General features: G+C 36.6%; 1 pseudogene; it reads right to left on the bottom strand.

Moving 5' to 3' along the window:
- Positions 1–695: 695 nt before the first annotated feature.
- Positions 696–2,983, bottom strand: LOC148870607 (L-type lectin-domain containing receptor kinase IV.1 pseudogene; annotated as a pseudogene).
- Between the last annotated feature and the right edge of the window lie 9,890 nt (positions 2,984–12,873).

The following is a 12,873-nucleotide window of genomic DNA, read 5'->3' on the forward strand; positions in this document are numbered from 1 at the left end:
GGGAGACAAGGAAAACAAATTTACAGGCCTAGCATTTCTCTTCCACAATTTATAAAATTATAATACTTATCCATGTGCTTCGGTTGGTTGTTGGGAGAAACTAGAACTTGAAGTTTCCCCCAATGTCTCAAGCACATAAAACTAAGTGTTTCTTTTTTTTTTCTTTTTAATTTATTTGATAAATATTGAAACCAATTTGTTGTTTCATTCATAATAAACACCCACGCCTAAGTAGCACCGATTTGGCAGCGTCATAAAACCAAACATACCTTTTGTTATATTTGTTTCGTTGCTTCATCAGGAGATGGCTTTCTTTTTAAAATTTCCCATGTTCATTGTATATTGTAAAAGAATTTTCTTTTTCTTCCTTTTTTATTTCTTATCCAAGCTCGGCAAACTGAGCAGATTGGGTGAGGTGCTAGGACAAATTGTGCAAAATGGACAGATGAGGGAGTGCGAGTGGTGGTTGAGGGATTTTGGGGACTGACCCATTCAGACATTTTATCGAACAAATGGGGGTCAGCTATTTTCAGCAGTGAACAAGACATGGAGGGTTAAAATAGGGTTTTAAAAACTTTAAATAAGTCATGTAACGAAATATTAACAGTTCTTTAGTAGAGGGTATGCTTAAATCAACTGGATCGGTCCACAAGGTATATATGTGTATTTAAAAAAAAAAAAAAAATCAGGGGATGTACAACAGGATGTTTTAAGTCTTTTATACATGCATTACATACGACAAAGATAAATTTACAATGGAAAAGAAACATGGATCACACCAGTTTTTATTTATCACTTTTCGCCACCAAGATTGGTCACACCACTTAACCTTACAATAAACGCCTAAGCTGCTTCGTTAACCAAACATATTTCTACCAACGCCCCTGTGGAGAGAAGAGACTCTGCCACCGATGATTGAGTTGTTGTATTCCCCGGAGAAGAATACGGCATACTAAAGTCGCTGAAGCCTTCACTGTGAGCAAACGCAAGACTACTAGCGCTAACCGACAATGGATCTGGGAGAGGAGCATCTCCGTTCAAGAACTCCAATATTTGTCGCATGGTCGGCCTAGCAGTCGGACATGAATTACAGCAAAACACTAAATCCATTTCTTCAACTACATAATCACCCCTTAATTTTGGATCTGCTGTCTCAAGAATTGTCCCTCTGCTCCAAAACGAGATCACCCAATCAACCAAAATAACATCCTCACCGGATGCCTAGGCCTTTTCCCACAAGCCACTTCAAGCATAAAAGCCCCAAAAGCAAACACATCTGTACTTGGAGTCGGCTTACTAGTTCTAGTGATCTCCGGTGCAAGGTAGCCTAGTGTCCCCATTACATGTGTCGTTTGTGGATCAGTTCCGTGATCATATAACCTTGAGAGTCCGAAATCACCTAACCTCCCATTGAATTCTCTATCTAATAAAACATTGCTGGACTTCACGTCCCTGTGAACAACGATCCGCTCCCAATCTTCATGCAGATAAAATAGCGCGGACGCTACCCCTTTGATGACTTGAAATCTTAGGTCCCAATTGAGTCTAGACTTTGGTTGGTCGAACAGATACTTGTCTAAACTTCCATTCGGCATGTAATCGTAGACCAGCAGAAGCTCTCCCTTACGTCGGCAATAACCCAAGAGTTGTACTAAGTTCCGGTGCCGCAGCCGACCGATACTAGCAATCTCGGCAACGAATTCTGTCATTCCTTGTCTTGATTCATGGGACACTCTCCGAAACCGCCCGTACCCAGAAGCTCATTTTCCCTGAATCCCTTGGTGGCAATGTAAAGATCCTTAAATTTGAACCTGTGAGGCCCATAGTCTAGTTCCCAATCTTCAAGCACTTCCGCAAATTTTCTCTTCCTCAAGATAAAAAGGATGCCGGCAAAAACCGTACACAATAAAACCAGGCCAATGATGGGCAACCCAACCGTAACAAACTTAGATATCTGTTTGGGTCCTAGTCGAGGAAGCTTAGGAAGTTGGGAGAGAGTGAGCTCTTTGGCTGGACCATTCATCTTAAAGCTCCACCCCAACACATACTGTGGTGTTAGAGCTGGGCTATTAGACGCTGAGAAACCAACGTACATGTGGTCTTCCAATATCGAAGAAAGATCGTAAACAAAGGATAAGAGTGGGATATCAGGTTTAGGCACATTAATAGGAGCTAATGTGACACTAATTTGAGTGTTGAAGCCATTATATTCGATCCACAGTTGCATTGCTTTCCCACTTTTGAGGGTTAGGTTCTTATGCCCACCATTTTGATCAGTAAAATAAGATGCTGGTGCGGAAACAACAGAAGTTAAGCTATTAACGTCAATACCTGCATGATTATCATCGACATCAGCCAATTCAATGTTCCGGAGTGTGTCAAGTTCAACTGCAACAATATGGTTGGATGATTTTCCATTGTTGGACTTGTTGAAGATGCCTAGATACTGGTCTGGTTGAGATCCGGGGAACCCTCTTGAAGGTGCCATCGCAAAAGCTAATCCATGGCCGCCTATATCTGGGTACCCGGGCTGGCTGAAGATGGCGAACACCAAAGTGGTAGAGAAGGAGAACACTTTACCGTTGGGTACGGGTAGAAAGCGTGACCTGACTGTTGTGCAGTGCGGTTGGTTATCATCAATAGCCCGTTTGACGTGATCTGTGCCAGAGCTTCCAGGCTTTAGTTAGAACCTCGGAAGCCATTGTAAGTGAAATCATCATCTTCAGAATCTGCATACCAGACAAGCAGAAACAGAAGCAGATTTAGCTGCGGGAGCTTCACAGACATGGGTGGCCAAGTGCGTAGTTGCTGCTTAATCGATGAGGGTCTCAACAAATGAGTGCGTTTTTCTTGATATAATTTGTTTAGTAAAAATTCATGAACCACCAAAAATAACGAGAAAATTGTAAAAGAAAACAACAAAATTAAAGGACAAAAGTCTCAAACCAAATCAAAATATCTTGTTCGCATTTATTACACTTGCAAATTCACAATGGTGATGCGAAGTGGGTGCCTTCACTCTACACGGGGACATACCAAGTCCGGTCCAATAGGAGGATTTGACATGATTTTAAAAGGCTTAAAGCTCTTTTTGTTTTGGAAAATTATTGATTAGTATCCTATTTACTTTGGGCCTAGTATTACTTAAAAGTTGCCATCAGTGATAACATGTGTGGTTTAAAACTTTTAAAAATGTCAAAATTATCTTTCAAAATAAAAGTTTAACTTGTTGAGAAGGCCTTTGATCTTATCTTCTAAATTAGATTTCACCTCTAGAACAGCTTGTCTCCTGATTTCTCCAGCACCACCGACGTCATCAACTCAAGATTTGTTTTATAAATTGAAGTGGTGTCCTCTCACCAAGGGATGGCAGATGCCAGCGTTTTAGTCTCATATCCTTCTGTGGTCGAAGGAGCTGACGCTGGCTTGAGCTCCCATTAAGTTCTAACGCCCCAGAGGTGCCAGAAAGATACCGATCGATACCGGTAATTGACAACAACATTTCCAAAAGGGCTGGCATTTTTTATGTTGCTGAAAGCTTCTTTTGCATCAGAGCCCTATAAAAAGACAATCGGGGCACAACCGTGGTCCTTTTCTCAAAAGCTCTCATCATCTCTATAGCTTTACTCTCTTCCGCTGCATCAAATTAGATCTTTTCTTTCATTTTCATATGCTTTGCTTTTATAGTAGCTAATGAAATTCGTTATTTGATGATAGTGACCGCTGGCCGGTTCCGCATATATACTTCATTGGTCTGAAACTGGTAGAGTTGGAGATTATGCTCCTGGCCAGTGGCCACTCCATATGCTTACAACTGTACTCGCGGAACTAGAACCCTCCTAGGTCCTTAACGCACATTAGAGCTCTCACTTTCTTATCCATTAGGCCACATTACAGTGAAGCAAAAACAGAGCAAATTAATAACTAACTGAACACTTCAAATCCAAAAAAATTTGGTCTAGGACACCTGTCAAAGCGAGACTTGGTCAAATAAGAAGTTTACTTTGAAGAAGAAAAGCTGAAAACAATCTTGCAAGTAACAACCCATATAATAAGAAGTTACTCTAATGGAGTGAGAAATATCTAAATCAAATAAGGTATGAAGGTATCAGTTATGCAGCTAAATAAAATGATGAAAGCTATAAGAGGCCAGGTATTTTAAATTGGAAAAAAATAACGAGGAAATTAAAGGTACCTCAATTGCGTCAAAATCATAGTATATGTTTGGAATCGTTGATGCAAGTACAGCAATACTGTGTTTTCTGTTTGGCACCCATACAATTTTTGAGGTACCTCAATTGTGTAGATTGGAAGTACCATTTTTGAGAAAATGGTGTCTTTTTTATTTTTATTTGGAAACGTTGCTGCCACGTAGGACGTTTCCTGGAACAATAGCAATACCTTCTGTTTGGTACTAGTATTTCATATTTATTTTCAGCACTAGTACCCGTTATAGAAAGTCTACATCACTATCACATCATATCCTTATTGATAACAATGAACTCCAATCTAAGAAAACGTTGAATTTGACATTGCTCTAAACCACGCCTTCTCAATTTCCAAGGCATGGCTTGGAGCACCATTTTTTTATGAAAAAATAGTTTTCAAACATATTGACGTTTGTTGAAAGCATTTTTTTAGTCCAAATAATATCTAATAAGTTAATAACCAAAAATAGTGGGTTAGCTGGTTTGCTAGCCAAATTATCAAAACTATAAAAAAGTATCTTGTATGAGAGTTCCCTCGATTTAAGTGGGGAGTTCCCTTTCTTTAAGTGGGAGGGATAGGTGTCCCTCATCTAGGAGGAAGAGGTGGTTACATAACTACCCCACTCCCTATTTAATAAGCTTCTTAAGGGGAAGCTAGGGTGCTCTTTGAAGAAAATTGTCATAGGAGATTCTTAACAAAAGAAAAGATAAGGAGGGAAGGCAGGGAAGGAAAATAAGTCTCACTAATACAGGTAGGAAAAGGAAAGTCATCTTCATGAATACTTCCTATATATGTATTCTGCTATGTGTCATTTCTCTTTCTCTCTTTTATTTTCAATTTTGAGAAAGAAAATAGAGGGAAATAAACCATTTACAACTAGGTGCCTCTACTTTGTTGACTATAGTCCCTTCAAATGAAAATCATTTACAACCTAATTCTCAAAAACTGATTATGGCTCCCTTCAAATGAAAATGAAAAACAAGAGAATAAAATCGTTTACAATCAAATATGCAATTTGATTGACTACGGTTCCCTTCTTGTCTGCAAAAATCCAAAGGATTAAGGTTGTTTATAATCATAATTTCATTTGATTGACTACAACTTATTGTGAAGAAAGGAGTGAGAAGGAAATTTTCTTTGTATAAAAAAGAAAAGATACAAATTTACTGTTGTAGAGTTTTGTTTTCTTCTCATTCTTGTATACTTGAGGTAAAAGAAATGTAAGTGAATTTTTCTTAAATACCCTATTGTTCTTCTTTTTCATTCTATTCATTCCTCCAAATCATAATCAAAAGGTGCATTCTACTTTCTTGTGGAAATGTAATTAATTGGAACAATCCATATGATTTCCAAAATCGGCTTTACCCAAAATAATAAAAATTCAATCATTTGATTGAGTGAATTATGTTGCATGAGAATTTATTAAAATTTTCATACTAACAACGTTTCCTGGAGCACTGGTTTTTCCAACATAGCGCTGATATATCACTGTTTTCTAGAACGACATCAATACCAAACACCGCTTTAGTGTGATCAAGTTCATCTCGTAATCGTGGCCCATTTCTCAATAGGCTCCTTCCTTACACCTCTGTTTCTGATTCATTAAGTGCCCCAAACCTACTGAATATTGTAATCAGATCATCTATATATTGATGGCAAAGAGAAACTTGAACATTTTTCTTTGTGTTCAGTTGGTTGGGGGTCAGTCACCTGGGAATTAGCCTCCAAGAACTTCCTCTTTCATCTGCCTTGAAGAGCTACTTGCTCGGTGTATATCCCATAAATTGATCCATCACGATACAACGAGCTTCTAAATAATGTTGATTACATCGGGAAAGATCCAAATGGTCAATATGTTTGAGTACTAATCCTCTCTCTCTCTCTCTCTCTCTCTTTTTTCATGGTGTTAAAATTGAATATATGATACAATCAATTTTATCTAATTATACGTTAGAGTTGGGTTTCACCATAGACTTGACGGCCATCTAAAACTTTACACTGCCACTCTCTCATAAGGGAGAAATCAAGCTCCTTACCTTAGCTGAAATCCTTTTAAGTTCCTGAAATTGAATAGACTTTGGAACTTGCATCTTTCTCTCTTTTCATTTCTATCTGTTTCCTTATCAAAGAAAAGATACAAATTTACTGTTGTAGAGTTTTGTTTTCTTCTCATTCTTGTATACTTGAGGTAAAAGAAATGTAAGTGAATTTTTTTTTCAGTACCCTATTGTTCTTCTTTTTCATTCTATTCATTTCTCCAAATCATAATCAAAAGGTGCTCTCTACTTTCTTGTGGAGATGTAATTAATTGGAACAATCCATATGATTTCCAAAATCGGCTTTACCCAAAATAATAAAAATTCAATCATTTGATTGAGTGAATTATGTTGCATGAGAATTTATTAAAATTTTCATACTAACAACGTTTCCTGGAGCACTGGTTTTTCCAACATAGCGCTGATATATCACCGTTTTCTAGAACGACATCAATACCAAACACCGCTTTAGTGTGATCAAGTTCATCTCGTAATCATGGCCCATTGCTCAATAGGCTCCTTCCTTACACCTCTGTTTCTGATTCATTAAGTGCCCCAAACCTACTGAATATTGTAATCAGATCATCTATATATTGATGGCAAAGACAAACTTGAACGTTTTTCTTTGTGTTCAGTTGGTTGGGGGTCAGTCACCTAGGAATTAGCCTCCAAAACTTCCTCTTTCATCTGCCTTGAAGAGCTACTTGCTCGGTGTATATCCCATAATTTGATCCATCACGACACAACGAGCTTCTAAATAATGTTGATTACATCGGGAAAGATCCAAGTGGTCAATATGTTTGAGTACTAATCCTCTCTCTCTCTCTCTCTCTCTCTCTCTTTTCATGGTGTTAAAATTGAATATATGATACAATCAATTTTATCTAATTTTACGTTAGAGTTGGGTTTCACCATAGACTTCACGGCCATCTAAAACTTTACACTGCCACTCTCTCATAAGGGAGAAATCAAGCTCCTTACCTTAGCTGAAATCCTTTTAAGTTCCTGAAATTGAATAGACTTTGGAATTTGCATTTTTCTCTCTTCTCATTTCTATCTGTTTCCTTATCAAAGGAAAGATACAAATTTACTGTTGTAGAGTTTTGTTTTCTTCTCATTCTTGTATACTTGAGGTAAAAGAAATGTAAGTGAATTTTTTTTAAGTACTCTATTGTTCTTCTTTTTCATTCTATTCATTTCTCCAAATCATAATCAAAAGGTGCTCTCTACTTTCTTGTGGAGATGTAATTAATTGGAACAATCCATATGATTTCCAAAATCGGCTTTACCCAAAATAATAAAAATTCAATCATTTGATTGAGTGAATTATGTTGCATGAGAATTTATTAAAATTTTCATACTAACAACGTTTCCTGGAGCACTGGTTTTTCCAACATAGCGCTGATATATCACCGTTTTCTAGAACGACATCAATACCAAACACCGCTTTAGTGTGATCAAGTTCATCTCGTAATCATGGCCCATTGCTCAATAGGCTCCTTCCTTACACCTCTGTTTCTGATTCATTAAGTGCCCCAAACCTACTGAATATTGTAATCAGATCATCTATATATTGATGGCAAAGACAAACTTGAACGTTTTTCTTTGTGTTCAGTTGGTTGGGGGTCAGTCACCTAGGAATTAGCCTCCAAAACTTCCTCTTTCATCTGCCTTGAAGAGCTACTTGCTCGGTGTATATCCCATAATTTGATCCATCACGACACAACGAGCTTCTAAATAATGTTGATTACATCGGGAAAGATCCAAGTGGTCAATATATTTGAGTACTAATCCTCTCTCTCTCTCTCTCTCTCTCTCTTTTCATGGTGTTAAAATTGAATATATGATACAATCAATTTTATCTAATTATACGTTAGAGTTGGGTTTCACCATAGACTTCACGGCCATCTAAAACTTTACACTGCCACTCTCTCATAAGGGAGAAATCAAGCTCCTTACCTTAGCTGAAATCCTTTTAAGTTCCTGAAATTGAATAGACTTTGGAATTTGCATTTTTCTCTCTTCTCATTTCTATCTGTTTCCTTATCAAAGGAAAGATACAAATTTACTGTTGTAGAGTTTTGTTTTCTTCTCATTCTTGTATATTTGAGGTAAAAGAAATGTAAGTGAATTTTTTTTAAGTACTCTATTGTTCTTCTTTTTCATTCTATTCATTTCTCCAAATCATAATCAAAAGGTGCTCTCTACTTTCTTGTGGAGATGTAATTAATTGGAACAATCCATATGATTTCCAAAATCGGCTTTACCCAAAATAATAAAAATTCAATCATTTGATTGAGTGAATTATGTTGCATGAGAATTTATTAAAATTTTCATACTAACAACGTTTCTAGGAGCACTGGTTTTTCCAACATAGCGCTGATATATCACCGTTTTCTAGAACGACATCAATACCAAACACCGCTTTAGTGTGATCAAGTTCATCTCGTAATCGTGGCCCATTGCTCATTAGGCTCCTTCCTTACACCTCTGTTTCTGATTCATTAAGGGCCCCAAACCTACTGAATATTGTAATCAGATCATCTATATATTGATGGCAAAGAGAAACTTGAACGTTTTTCTTTGTGTTCAGTTGGTTGGGGGTCAGTCACCTGGGAATTAGCCTCCAAGAACTTCCTCTTTCATCTGCCTTGAAAAACTACTTGCTCGGTGTATATCCCATAATTTGATCCATCACGATACAACGAGCTTCTAAATAATGTTGATTACATCGGGAAAGATCCAAGTGGTCAATATGTTTGAATACAAATCCTCTCTCTCTCTCTCTCTCTCTCTCTCTCTCTCTCTTTTCATGGTGTTAAAATTGAATATATGATACAATCAATTTTATCTAATTATACGTTAGAGTTGGGTTTCACCATAGACTTGACGGCCATCTAAAACTTTACACAGCCACTCTCTCATAAGGGAGAAATCAAGCTCCTTACCATAGCAGAAATCCTTTTAAGTTCCTGAAATTGAATAGACTTTGGAACTTGCATCTTTCTCTCTTCTCATTTCTATCTGTTTCCTTATCAAAGAAAAGATACAAATTTACTGTTGTAGAGTTTTGTTTTCTTCTCATTCTTGTATACTTGAGGTAAAAGAAATGTAAGTGAATTTTTTTTAAGTACTCTATTGTTCTTCTTTTTCATTCTATTCATTTCTCCAAATCATAATCAAAAGGTGCTCTCTACTTTCTTGTGGAGATGTAATTAATTGGAACAATCCATATGATTTCCAAAATCGGCTTTACCCAAAATAATAAAAATTCAATCATTTGATTGAGTGAATTATGTTGCATGAGAATTTATTAAAATTTTCATACTAACAACGTTTCCTGGAGCACTGGTTTTTCCAACATAGCGCTGATATATCACCGTTTTCTAGAACGACATCAATACCAAACACCGCTTTAGTGTGATCAAGTTCATCTCGTAATCATGGCCCATTGCTCAATAGGCTCCTTCCTTACACCTCTGTTTCTGATTCATTAAGTGCCCCAAACCTACTGAATATTGTAATCAGATCATCTATATATTGATGGCAAAGACAAACTTGAACGTTTTTCTTTGTGTTCAGTTGGTTGGGGGTCAGTCACCTAGGAATTAGCCTCCAAAACTTCCTCTTTCATCTGCCTTGAAGAGCTACTTGCTCGGTGTATATCCCATAATTTGATCCATCACGACACAACGAGCTTCTAAATAATGTTGATTACATCGGGAAAGATCCAAGTGGTCAATATATTTGAGTACTAATCCTCTCTCTCTCTCTCTCTCTCTCTCTTTTCATGGTGTTAAAATTGAATATATGATACAATCAATTTTATCTAATTATACGTTAGAGTTGGGTTTCACCATAGACTTCACGGCCATCTAAAACTTTACACTGCCACTCTCTCATAAGGGAGAAATCAAGCTCCTTACCTTAGCTGAAATCCTTTTAAGTTCCTGAAATTGAATAGACTTTGGAATTTGCATTTTTCTCTCTTCTCATTTCTATCTGTTTCCTTATCAAAGGAAAGATACAAATTTACTGTTGTAGAGTTTTGTTTTCTTCTCATTCTTGTATATTTGAGGTAAAAGAAATGTAAGTGAATTTTTTTTAAGTACTCTATTGTTCTTCTTTTTCATTCTATTCATTTCTCCAAATCATAATCAAAAGGTGCTCTCTACTTTCTTGTGGAGATGTAATTAATTGGAACAATCCATATGATTTCCAAAATCGGCTTTACCCAAAATAATAAAAATTCAATCATTTGATTGAGTGAATTATGTTGCATGAGAATTTATTAAAATTTTCATACTAACAACGTTTCTAGGAGCACTGGTTTTTCCAACATAGCGCTGATATATCACCGTTTTCTAGAACGACATCAATACCAAACACCGCTTTAGTGTGATCAAGTTCATCTCGTAATCGTGGCCCATTGCTCATTAGGCTCCTTCCTTACACCTCTGTTTCTGATTCATTAAGGGCCCCAAACCTACTGAATATTGTAATCAGATCATCTATATATTGATGGCAAAGAGAAACTTGAACGTTTTTCTTTGTGTTCAGTTGGTTGGGGGTCAGTCACCTGGGAATTAGCCTCCAAGAACTTCCTCTTTCATCTGCCTTGAAAAACTACTTGCTCGGTGTATATCCCATAATTTGATCCATCACGATACAACGAGCTTCTAAATAATGTTGATTACATCGGGAAAGATCCAAGTGGTCAATATGTTTGAATACAAATCCTCTCTCTCTCTCTCTCTCTCTCTCTCTCTCTCTCTTTTCATGGTGTTAAAATTGAATATATGATACAATCAATTTTATCTAATTATACGTTAGAGTTGGGTTTCACCATAGACTTGACGGCCATCTAAAACTTTACACAGCCACTCTCTCATAAGGGAGAAATCAAGCTCCTTACCATAGCAGAAATCCTTTTAAGTTCCTGAAATTGAATAGACTTTGGAACTTGCATCTTTCTCTCTTCTCATTTCTATCTGTTTCCTTATCAAAGAAAAGATACAAATTTACTGTTGTAGAGTTTTGTTTTCTTCTCATTCTTGTATACTTGAGGTAAAAGAAATGTAAGTGAATTTTTTTTAAGTACTCTATTGTTCTTCTTTTTCATTCTATTCATTTCTCCAAATCATAATCAAAAGGTGCTCTCTACTTTCTTGTGGAGATGTAATTAATTGGAACAATCCATATGATTTCCAAAATCGGCTTTACCCAAAATAATAAAAATTCAATCATTTGATTGAGTGAATTATGTTGCATGAGAATTTATTAAAATTTTCATACTAACAACGTTTCCTGGAGCACTGGTTTTTCCAACATAGCGCTGATATATCACCGTTTTCTAGAACGACATCAATACCAAACACCGCTTTAGTGTGATCAAGTTCATCTCGTAATCATGGCCCATTGCTCAATAGGCTCCTTCCTTACACCTCTGTTTCTGATTCATTAAGTGCCCCAAACCTACTGAATATTGTAATCAGATCATCTATATATTGATGGCAAAGACAAACTTGAACGTTTTTCTTTGTGTTCAGTTGGTTGGGGGTCAGTCACCTAGGAATTAGCCTCCAAAACTTCCTCTTTCATCTGCCTTGAAGAGCTACTTGCTCGGTGTATATCCCATAATTTGATCCATCACGACACAACGAGCTTCTAAATAATGTTGATTACATCGGGAAAGATCCAAGTGGTCAATATATTTGAGTACTAATCCTCTCTCTCTCTCTCTCTCTCTCTCTTTTCATGGTGTTAAAATTGAATATATGATACAATCAATTTTATCTAATTATACGTTAGAGTTGGGTTTCACCATAGACTTCACGGCCATCTAAAACTTTACACTGCCACTCTCTCATAAGGGAGAAATCAAGCTCCTTACCTTAGCTGAAATCCTTTTAAGTTCCTGAAATTGAATAGACTTTGGAATTTGCATTTTTCTCTCTTCTCATTTCTATCTGTTTCCTTATCAAAGGAAAGATACAAATTTACTGTTGTAGAGTTTTGTTTTCTTCTCATTCTTGTATATTTGAGGTAAAAGAAATGTAAGTGAATTTTTTTTAAGTACTCTATTGTTCTTCTTTTTCATTCTATTCATTTCTCCAAATCATAATCAAAAGGTGCTCTCTACTTTCTTGTGGAGATGTAATTAATTGGAACAATCCATATGATTTCCAAAATCGGCTTTACCCAAAATAATAAAAATTCAATCATTTGATTGAGTGAATTATGTTGCATGAGAATTTATTAAAATTTTCATACTAACAACGTTTCTAGGAGCACTGGTTTTTCCAACATAGCGCTGATATATCACCGTTTTCTAGAACGACATCAATACCAAACACCGCTTTAGTGTGATCAAGTTCATCTCGTAATCGTGGCCCATTGCTCATTAGGCTCCTTCCTTACACCTCTGTTTCTGATTCATTAAGGGCCCCAAACCTACTGAATATTGTAATCAGATCATCTATATATTGATGGCAAAGAGAAACTTGAACGTTTTTCTTTGTGTTCAGTTGGTTGGGGGTCAGTCACCTGGGAATTAGCCTCCAAGAACTTCCTCTTTCATCTGCCTTGAAAAACTACTTGCTCGGTGTATATCCCATAATTTGATCCA

This window comes from Nelumbo lutea, chromosome 2 (assembly GCF_056320005.1).
Source record: "Nelumbo lutea isolate HS-2025 chromosome 2, American lotus-T2T, whole genome shotgun sequence".
Lineage (NCBI taxonomy): Eukaryota > Viridiplantae > Streptophyta > Magnoliopsida > Proteales > Nelumbonaceae > Nelumbo > Nelumbo lutea.